Raw genomic sequence first — 11,456 nt, forward strand, 5'->3', positions numbered from 1 at the left:
ACTCATTTCCAGCATGGCGTTCCAAGAACACTCTTCTTCTTCCAAACTCAAAAAAGTTGGAAAACAGCTGATTTAGATTTCATATCATTCATTTTTTTCACAAAAAAGGTTAAGAAATTTACAAAGTTTGTTTTTTTTAACTTCCCTCTAAATCAGCGACACCCCCTCAGAGAAAGCCATTACTATCTGTGAAGTAGGTGTAAACATTGTCTGAAGATGCCAGCCACAGATGCAGGCGAAACGTCAGGAGAGAATGCTGCTAGAACACGGCCATACAGCCCGGAAACCACACAGCACCTAGGTGCAAACAGTTTAGAGAAAATGGGAGGACAGGCAGAAGTTGGACTGATGTTTACCATTCCCAGCAATCTTTGAAAAGTGAGAAGGCACATGCAGAACATTCTTCAGTCTTCAGAATGCTGCACACGCTCAGACTTCTGTCTTGTACACTGGGGCAAAATTCTTCTTGAGTTGCTCTTAACCCAAGGATGTTCTATTATTGATTTTAGAGGTAGCCGCAGAGAATTAATACGGTTAAGAATTTTGGTAATGAGGTCCCTGGCACCATCTGATACCCAAGAAGGAAATGTCATATAACCTGTAAGATAAAAAGGTAATATAAATATAGAATCATAGAATTGGAAGAAACCATAAGGGCCATCAAGTCCAACCCCTTGCTACGCAGGAATATACAATCAAAGCACTCCTGATAGCCATCCAGCCTCTGCTAAAAAGCCTCCAGAATCCTTTCTGCACATGCAGAATAATGCATATTCAATCCACTTTCACAATTGTTTGAAAGTGGATTTTGCTATTCCGCACAATAAAATCCAGCTTCAAAGTGCATTGAAAGTGGATTGAAAGTGCATTATTCTGCATATGCAGAAGGGGCCAAGGAGACTCCACCATACTCACAGTGTATTCCTTTGTTGAATGGCCCATACTGTCAGGAAGTTCGTCCTAATGTTTAAGTGGAATCTCTTTTCCTGCACCTTGAATCCATTCCTCCTTGTCTTGGGTCGATTCCCCACTGAGGATTAGATGCATGCTCGTCACACAAAATATCCAGGTTTCCAGCAGAACTCCACACTGCACCAGTGCCAAACAGGCTTTCATCCCGTTTCTGGCATCCCCCCCCCCCCCCTTCAGAACATGTTATTTTAAAACCTGGAAGAAAGTAGACCTTTTCAAACAACGCATGGGCAATCTGGAGCGGTGGGGAAGTTGTGGGGGTGAATCCGGATTAGTTTTCCCCACTGCTGGTAGTGATGTGGAGCCTCCCATCCAATGAAAACACAGTGGGCTGTGCGCGATGTGTGCACAACCTTTTTTAAAATTTCGTGGACCGGAGATCCACGTGGATATGAAGCAACATGGGGCTGTTTTTGACTGATTGACTGAATAGAAGGCAATATAAAGCAGAACTACACGTCGTATCCATGTGGATCCTACTACATGGAGGTGTGCGGAAACAGGGCTATTCTTTAATCGCCCGTTTCTTCATCTCCCTGTAGAGTTGTTCTATACATGCTCGCGCAGATGTGGATCCGCAAGGCTAAAAATAAAAAAAATCCCTCTCCAACACAATGCAGCAGCTAATCAGCATAGCCCCTGAGTGGATCGCATGTTCAATCCACCTCAGTGGGGAATCCTTCATTGCTGCTGTTTTTCTTGGAACAAGGATCGTTTGCGGGGCAGAAGCTGCAGTGGGGACACTGAAACCATGCTCAAAAGGTCCCGGTTAGTATCTACATTCATTTTTCCGGTAGGGAATTGACCTTGGTCTCTGGAGCAGCAGAAAACAAGTTTACTCCTCCTTCAACATGACATCCCTTCAAATATTTAAATATGGCTGTCATGTGACCCCTTAAGCTTTTTTTTTCCAGACTAAACATACCCAGCTCCTTAAATATTTCTTCATAGGGTATGGATTCCAGACCTTTTACTATTTTAGTCATCCTCCTCTGGACCCATTCCAGCTTGTCAATACCCTTCTTGAAGTGTGGTGTCCAGAACTGGACATAGTATTCCAGGTGAGGTCTGACCAACGTAGAATAGAGATGTAATATTACATCCCTCGATCTAGACACTATACTCCTATTGATGCAGCCCAGAATTGTATTGGCTTTCTTGGCTGCTGTATCACACGGCTGACTTGTATTTAGTTTATGGTCTACTAAGACTCCCAGATCCCTGTCACATGTACTGTTTTCAAGCCAGGTTTCACCCATCCTATGTTTGTGCATTTCATTTTTTTTCCACCTAAGTATAGAATCTTACATTTATCTCTGTTGAAATTCATTGTGTTAGTTTTGGCCCAGCTCTCTAATCCGTCCTGTTCTGACCCTGTCCTCTGGGGTATTAGCTACCCCCCTCTAATTTGGTATCATCTGCAAATTTGATTAACATGCCCTCTATTTCATTATCCAAGTCATTGATGAAAACATTAAATAGCGCTGGGCCCCAGAAAAGAACCCTGTGGCACTCCACTAGTCACTTCCCTCCAGGATGAAGATGAACCATTGGTGAGCATCCTTTGAGTCTGGTCAGTCAACCAATTACAAATGCATTTAACAGTAGCATTGTATAGCCCAAAGTTTGCAAGAATATAATGGGGCACTTTGTCTATTGCCACGATCTACTAATGTTTGTGTGTTCCCAATGCTCATTTTCAAAATAAAGTCTCTAGTCCTATTCATTGTGGATGCCATGCCCACATACTATTTTCCTATTAAGTCTCAGTTGTCCGCATAGCTAGTATAGGTTTAGTTCCTTTTGTATAGTGTTCTAAGGGAGGGAACTTTAGTTAGACCCTGTCCCTTTAAGAATCCCCCCAGAGGCAGTCTTCTTTTCATTACCTAGTAGTCCTCCTGTTTAGTTAATTTAATCTGAGGTGCCAGTGGAGTTGGAAGGCTGCAGTATCTCTTAGGTCTATGGTGTATAGTCTATAGAGAATCAAGTTAAGGTGTTAACAGAAAGTAGAATCCAGATAAAGGACACTGAAGGAAAGAGAAAGCACAGGCAAAGTGGACTTTCTTGGAAGAAGTCAAGAAAGAATCAAAGTCTCAAGCTTCAAGTGGTGCCAGTCAAGCAAGTACTTTATTTTAGTCAGACCCTGGGAGGAGTTAGAGTCTCAATTCTTCTAGCAATAAATCTTTTTTTTAACTGTTACATCTTGGCTTATGAGTCTCCACTCTGTTCTGGCCAAGTACAGGCACCTAAGATATTTTACTTGGGGAACAGAACAGTGGACATATAAGGGATATGCCTTTCCCTGTTTATTTCCACAGCAAAAAGGGCTAGCTATGTTTTCAAAAAGATAGTTGGAAATTCAGACTAACTAGTAAATCATGGCAACAGATCATTTCCTGCATTATGGTGATCTAGTGATTGATGATTTTAAAGAAATCTGAAAAAAGGCTTCCAGGTCCGGGGGGGTGGGGGTAGGAATGTTGGCTGTGGGGGCTAAAACAAGGGAAATAGCGCCAGTGTGGGTGGGACCTTCAAAAATTCATAATTTTTCAACCAAAAGGTGTACAAAGGCACTTTGTGAGCTTTCCAATAGATTGTCTCAAATCAGGAGAAAATCTGAAAAATGAACTGTTAGGGCATGACATAGTATGGATGATTCCAAACAATCCTCTCCAGTCTGGGTACTAACCAGAGCAAACTATTCATGTGAAAGCAGCCTCAGTTTGCATTGTTATAGAGCTCAAAGGACGTCCAATGACTTTCCATTCCTTTCAGATAAAATTATGTTTTGATTCAGGAAAAAACAGAGAGCAGGAAATATTTTTAAAACGGCTTCAGGAAAAACTCTGCAATCTTAAGCGTTTTTAGAATAAAAATGTTTCCCAAACATTCTGAGCAAAGAGCTGTGCAGAAATCCTGCAGGAACTGTTTTATTTTACAGCCTCAAACATTTTCTTTGTATTGTGTGTATCACGAAAGCAAGCCTGGGAGAACCACGCTTGTTTCAGTAAAACCTGGCTTCTTTTCTCCAATAACTCCAACCAGCTGAGGTCTCAACGATTTTTATTGAAAAACAGAAATAAAAGAAATAAAGCTTAGATGCAGTTAAGGGATTGTTTAGCTGGTTACATTCCTTTTGGTTCTTTATTCATGCTTCCCTGACCACATCTCAAGATGGAATTAAAAACCCTTTGTTTTCCCCTTCTCAGGAAAACTCTGTTCAGGCCACGAGGTAACTTAGGCCTTTGAAGTTTCATCCTGGCACCTCTGCATAGTTTCCTGTCCTCCCTCCAGGAGATCAAAAGGCAAAGATACTTTTCACAGTCATATGTGACTTCCCTTTGCTGTAGGGATAGCATCATTCCATGACACGCCCCTTTTTGAGATGAAGTCTGTAAACTCCATGTTCACATACTTCAGCTTCCTAATAATACTGGTTGCATAATATCATATGTTTCTAGCTAATACATAGTTCAGCTAACTATTTTCCATCACAGTGTGCAATGGGCCTTTATCTTTCCCATCAGCTTGAAATTGGGCCTGCCTCAATGCATTTCTGGCTGTCTTTTCAGAAGCCACTAGAGGGCACAGCGATGCTGTAAAAGGCCACTGAGCGCATGTAGCTGTAGAAACATGATGGAGGAATGATTGGTTAGATTTCCACATTAATCATAGTAGCAGTTTATTAATGACTGTCTCCTGCCCTGCTGGGCTTTATTCATTCTTAGCCAACTTGTTTCATAACCTTGCAGACCAAGGGTGGTATTTTTTTTTAATATAGGTTAGTTATGAAACAGTGAACAGCTCCTATTGCTTTCTAGGGCAGTATCCTATGGCTACAGAAAGTGAGGACTTGTTCTAGATTGGAGTGGGTTTTTCTGTTGTGCCCCCCCCCCCATGTCTTCAAAAATTAAAGAACCTCAAATATTTTCTGAGTGCAGCAGAATCCACACTTGCACAAAAGCTTCCTGCAAATGAAAATTTTGGATTTATACCTGCCTTTCTTTCCTATAAGGAGACTGAAGGCGGCTTACAGACTCCTTTCCCTTCTTGGAAATTAGTTTTTAACTCTAATTGCCATTTCCCCTTCTTTTAGCTTTTGCTATCTTTTTAAGCGTGCCTGGTACTCTGAACTGAGAGCCAGTGAGATGTAGTGCTTAAGAGCAGATGAATTCTAATCTGGAGAACCGGGTTCGATTCCCCACTCCTCACCTGAGTGACAGAGGCTTATCTGGTGAACCAGATGTGTTTCCACACTCCTACATTCCTGTTGGTTGACCTTGGGCTAGTCACAGTTCTCTCAGCCCCACCTACCTCACAAGGTGTCTGTTGAGGGGAGAGGAAGGGAAAGGAGCTTATAAGCCACCTTGAGTCTCCTTACAGGATAGAAATCCAAACTCTTCTTCTTTTTCACTGCTAAAGAAAGCCCAGCCCTAATTTATATCCTAGCTTCCACACTACCTTTCACATCTAGCTTGAAAATCTATATAACTTGGCCCTCAAGAACAGTGAATTCTGTCAGGTTTTTGTGTGTTTAACCTACTCAAGATTCACTTCCCATTCAAAGGGCTGTGCCTGGGATCCACCATGGTGCAGTGGTTAAGAGTGGCAGACCTTAATCGGGTGAACTGGGTTTGTTTCCCAGTTCCTCTACATGAAGCCTGCTGGGTGACCTTGGGGCAGTCACAGTTCTCTCAGGACTCTCTCAGCCCCAGCTATATCACAAGGGACTTATAGTGGATGGGGGAAGAGTAAGCAATTGAAGTTGCTTTGAGACTCTTTAAAGGTTGAGAAAAGCGGAATATAAAAATGAACCCTCCTCTTCCTCCTTGCTAAATTCAAGAGCCAAAGAAAGCAGGGTGTCTCAGTACAGAATTTCATGTGGCTGCCTCGATGCCTGCAGGGGCCAAAACAATGGAGAGTCTTTAACACTGGAAAGGCCAGCACAGGTATCCTAGGATTTGTTTGTTTATTTCTAATTTGATTTCTAGGCTACCCTTCCCCTCAGGGGGCTCAGGGCAGCTTACAATAATAAAAGTACCAGATTAAAACGGGTAACAATATGTTACAAAGGCGCCATGAAATTAGTCTCTCACTAAACGAAGGGGAATGAATTAAAAAAGGAGGGAGAATGGGAAGGAAATGGGTGAGGGCTGGGAGAGAAAGGGAAAGGGGGAAAGGAGAGAAAGACCTGATATGGCGGAATACCATTGCTGCCCTTAACTGTAGACCTGGAAGAACAGGCTGATTTTTCACAGTCAAAATGCCCCGTGGCAGATCCTGGATCTTACCTGCTGTGGCGCTTTTTGCCCTGCTTCTGACTCATGACTGCTCCCCGGTTCTTCCCGGGATTCGAGGCAGGGCCAACGTGTTATGCCCCAACTGTTTCTTCACGAGCCTAGTGCTTTTCCATTTGTATCGCGAGCTCTTCCGCAATGTCTTCCACGCATGTGCGGACAACCTCCGTTTCCCGTGTTCTGATTGGCTGCATCTCCCTCTGTCCCCCCCCCAACTCACTTTCACTATTTTAGTTTTAAATGACTCTGAACACAAAACAGGCACTGAGAATCGGCGCCCTCGGCCCCTCCTGTTCGCCTGCACATGCCACTTTTCTGTCTAAAAAAAATTAGATTTCTCCCTCAGTCCCTCCGTGTTTTTTTTCTACTGCAAGGGGGTGGGGGAGGGCGCTGATTCTCAGCGCCTGTTGATCGGTGGGCAGGCCAGAGCAGTGAGGCGAGGAAAATGGCCCCGGTTCTGCTGCCATGGAGTTTTTCATGGCAGCGGAAACCACCAGAGCAACAAAGGGGCATTTTAAAAGAACCTCAAATTTGGCGGTTTTTGAAAGTTGCGGAGCAAAGCCAATGCTGTGGGGCAGCGCCAGGGCAACAATGTGGCAAATACACTGTAGCGCGGGAGCCGTGAAGAACTCCCGGCTGCACCAGAGTATTCTCCATGCTAACAACAGGGCATTTTGACCGTGAGAAATCAGCTACAGCTCTATCTTACAGGCAGTGGTGGGTTCCAAAATTTTTAGTAACAGGTTCCCCTGGTGGTGGGATTCAAACTGTGGCATAGCGCCAATGGGGCTGGGCGGGGCACGACGGGGGCATGGCTGGGCATTCTGGGGCGGGGCATTCCTGAGCGGGGCTGTGGCAAGGACGCAGCTGCTGCGCTAGTCCTTGGGCGGGAAACGAATGCACGCAGGCGCAGGCTGCCACGCACGCTGGTGCACCTCCTGCTAGACTGCTTCAAGTTCTGCGTGCTACTGCTGAGAGGAGGGGCATAACTAAGGCAAAAATCACGTGGCAAAATCACCAATTAGTAACCCCCTCTCGGCACACACAAATAATTAGTAACCTACTCTTGGGAACCTGTGAGAACCTGCTGGATCCCACCTTACAGGTCCTATGAGCTGATTAAGGTCTTGCAGGGCCCAGGTCTCATTTGACAGAGCGTTCCCCCAGGCTGCAGCCAGAGCTGAAAAGGTCCTAGTCCTGGTTGAGGACAACTGGATGTCTTTTGGGCCAGGGATCACCAACAAGTTGTTGTCCATAGAGCGAAGCGGTCTCTTGGGGGCATATATGGAGAGGCGGTCTTGCAGCTACTAAGGGCCCAGTCCACTCAGAGCTTCTGAAAGTTAGCACCAGAACCATGAACCTGACCTCAGTGCCGCACCGGTAACCAGAGCAGCTGGTGGAGCACTGGATGGACGTGCTCCCTCCACGGTGTTCCAGTAAGGAGTCATGCAGCTATATCCTGAACCAGTCAGAGTTTCCAGATCATAAATTCATGGATGAAGAAAGCATCAGACAGACATTACCGTTGCCAACTCCAGTTTCAGAAATTCCTGGAGATGTGTTGGCAGTGTGGCTGGAGATGGTTGACTACGGAGAGGGAGCTCAGCAAAGATGTCATGTCCATCTAGCATTTTTTCTTATGCAATATACCATGCACACAGCGTTTGTTTCCACAGAAACATTTTGAAACGTTTTGAGGCTGAAAAGAAAACGTTTCCTTCATGGAGTTCTGTGTTGCTTCCCCCCACCCCCACCGCCTTACGTTCTGAAAACGCTTAACTGCCAGCCTTCCTGAAAGTCCTTTTACAACTCTTCTTTTGTGTGAAACGTTTTCAAAACGTCTTCCCTTGCTGTGTAGGCATACTTAAAAAGTTCCCGCCATTTTTTCCACACCTCTGTGGTGTCCCCGAGTTTCCCTGTTGGAGCCATTTTATCGTGTCCCTGAGCTCACTCTTCCCCCTCATCTCTTTATTTTCCTCAGTGTCGGTTTTTTAAATAAAAAAAATTGGTTAAATCTTCAAAGCACTGACTACACACAGCGTTAGAGAATCCAAGCATCGAGTCTTCAAAGCGTTGATTCTACAAATAGCCAAAAATCTGAGGAAAAAATCCCGTGAAACATTTCGAAGGGGGTGAGTGCAAACAAACAGGGGGGGGCCCGGGAGGGATTGAAAATGAAATGTTTTAGGTAACTTGTGTGGAAAGGTCCAATCTTCCCCCGTCAACCTGACATTTCTTCCTGATAAACTGATCTGTACATCCTGAAGATTAGTTTTCATTCCAGCATAATTCTATATCTCACTAGGCCTCGCCAGAACATGAGCTGAGTGCATGCTAGGATAGTCACACCTTAAGACTCCAATATCTAGGATTTTCATTTCTCCTAGACCCGTGGTGGCAAACCAATTGGCCATACTGGCAGGGGCTGATGGGAATTATAGTCCATGAACATCTGGAGTGCCATAGGCTTCGCCACCACTGTCCTAGACTTTGTGGCATATTGCCCTCCAAAGCGGATCTCCGCCATCTGGAGACCAGTTGCAATTCCAGGAGAACGTTTGGTGGTTGGTAACCCTAACTCTTGAGATTCTTTAATTTAAAAAACACACCCAATTGTGGCAAAGGCTTTTCGAAGGTGTGGCGTAGCAATTCTTGAATTTGTTGCACCCCACAAGACAACGGATCTGCGCCCCCCCCCCCCCCGCAATCCACACAGAGAAAACAAGAAAGAGACCTCGCATTCATGTTGCTTCAGCCAACTCAAAGGCAGCGTCTGTTTCTGTCTCTGCTCCAGTCTAAAGCTGTCCTTCCTTTTCAGGCAGACACGCACATGGCCCCTGCGTTTGGCAGAGAGAGCGGGAATCTAGTCTTGGGGACTGACTTTGCCTGAGCCGGAGAGCATCTGCTTTGCATGAAAGAAGTGCTTGAGAAAGGTGACTCAGCATGTCTGGACACTGGGGGGTGTTGCGTTGCTATAGATATGTGTACGTACATGTTCTCTTAATTCATGAGATACCTCTCTTTGTCTGGGAGCTTCTCTCTGACTACTCCTACACTTCCTCTGCTATTTCTCTCTCTCTTTTTCTCCCTCCTCCTGGACTGGCAAGGAGCAAGGCACATCTACAGGCATCTCCTGTAGAAACCATGCAATGTTACACAGTGGTGGGATCCAAAAAATTTAGTAACAGGTTCCCATGGTGGTGGGATTCAAACTGTGGCGTAGCACCAATGAGGCTGGACGTGGCATGGTGGGAGCGTGGCCGGGCAGTCCGGGGGCGGGGCATTCCTGGGCGGGCCTGTGGCAAGCACGCAGCCGCTGCGCCGGTCCTTGGGAGGGAAACGAATGCACGCAGGCGCAGGCTGCCACGCACGCCAGTGCACCTCCTCCTAGACTGCTTCAAGTTCTGTGCGCTACTGCTGAGAAGCGGGGCATAACTAAGGCAAAAATTACATGGTAAAATCACCAATTAGTATCCCCCTCTCGGCACACACAAATAATTAGTAACCTACTCTCGGGAACCTGTGAGAACCTGCTGGATCCCACCTCTGATGTTACATGTACACACATGTTGCCTGATTAGAAGAAGAAGAAGAAGAAGAAGAAGAAGAAGAAGAAGAAGAAGAAGAAGAAGAAGAAGAAGAAGAGTAGTAGTAGTAGTAGTAGTAGTAGTTTGGATTTATATCCCACCTTTCTCTCCTGTAAGGAGACTCAAGGGCCCCTTCTACACATGCAGAATAATGCACTTTCAATCCACTTTCACAATTGTTTGCAAGTGTATTTTGCTATTCCACACAGCTGCAAAGCGCACTGAAAGTGGATTGAAAGTGCATTATTCTGCATGTGTGGAAGGGGCCAAGGTGGCTTACAAGCTCCTTTCCCCCTTCTCACCCCACAACCAATACCTTCTTGTGAGGTAGGTGGGGCTGAGAGAGTTCCAAAGAACTGTGACTAGCCCAAGGTCACCCAGCAGGAATGTAGGAGTGTGGAAACACATCTGGTTCACCAGATAAGCCTCTGCCACTCAGGTGAGGAGTGGGGAATCGAACCCAGTTCTCCAGATTATAATCCACCTGCTCTTAACCACTACACCACGCTGGTCTCTTGTAATATTTATTTATCTATCTAATTGGTACCCTCCCTTCTCCCCAATGGGGATCAAAACAGCTTACATCATTCTCCTCTCTGAAGTAGGTTAAGCTGAGTGTGTGTGACTGGCCCAAGGTCTCCCATGTTTGCATGGCACAAGTGGGTATTTGAATCTGGGTCTTCCAGACACTTGTCCAACACTCTTAACCACTACACTGCACTGTTTAAAACAGGCCTTTCTCCCTTCCTTCAACTGCAACATGGATGTGAATTGAATTTACTTCAACGTAAATTTTACCTTTTGAAATTTACTTGTTTGATGTTTATTTCCTGCACAGGGTACCACATTGCTATGACAGTGCAATTTTGCCGTATTAACTAAAATAGCCCCAATACAGGCGTGTAACAAGGCAAACTGGAGCCCTTGGCAAAACCTGAGTTGGATGCCCCCCCCCCCCCATAGGCGGCCACCCCACCACGACCAAAAAATTTTTTTTGCACCAGGTCATTGGTGCCTGCAGGGGGGTGCATTTTTAGATGTATTGGCACCAAAATTTCAGCATATCATCAGGAGTTTGGTTCAGTTTGGTTCAGGGGGGCCAAAGTTATGGACCCTCAAAAGGGTAGCCCCCATCTCCATAGCTCCTGAAAAGAATGGGGGATGGAGGCACCCATTTTGATGATCCAAAACATTGGCCCTCCTGAACCAAACTGCACCAAACCTGGGGGGTATCATCAAGGCAGTCTCCTAATGAGACCCTGAAAGTTTTGAGACTGTACCTTCAGAAATGTGCCCCCCCACAGCCTGCAACCCCCATTGACAGCAATGCAGAAAACTCACTCCAGAACAAAGATTCTTGGGCAAATTTCTGGGATGTTCCTGCAGGGGGCGCATTTTTGGATGTATCAGCACCAAACGGTCCTAATGCTACCCCCCGAGTTTGGTGCAGTTTGGTTCAGGGGGCCCAAAGTTATGGACCCTCAAAGGGGCAGCCCCCATCTCCTTAGCTCTTATTGGAAAGAATGGAGGATGGGGCACCCGCTTTGAGGGTCCATACCTGTGGCCCCCCTGAACCAAACTGCACCAAACTTGGGGGTTA

The sequence above is a fragment of the Sphaerodactylus townsendi genome, linkage group LG05 (assembly GCF_021028975.2).
Source record: "Sphaerodactylus townsendi isolate TG3544 linkage group LG05, MPM_Stown_v2.3, whole genome shotgun sequence".
NCBI classification, from domain to species: domain Eukaryota; kingdom Metazoa; phylum Chordata; class Lepidosauria; order Squamata; family Sphaerodactylidae; genus Sphaerodactylus; species Sphaerodactylus townsendi.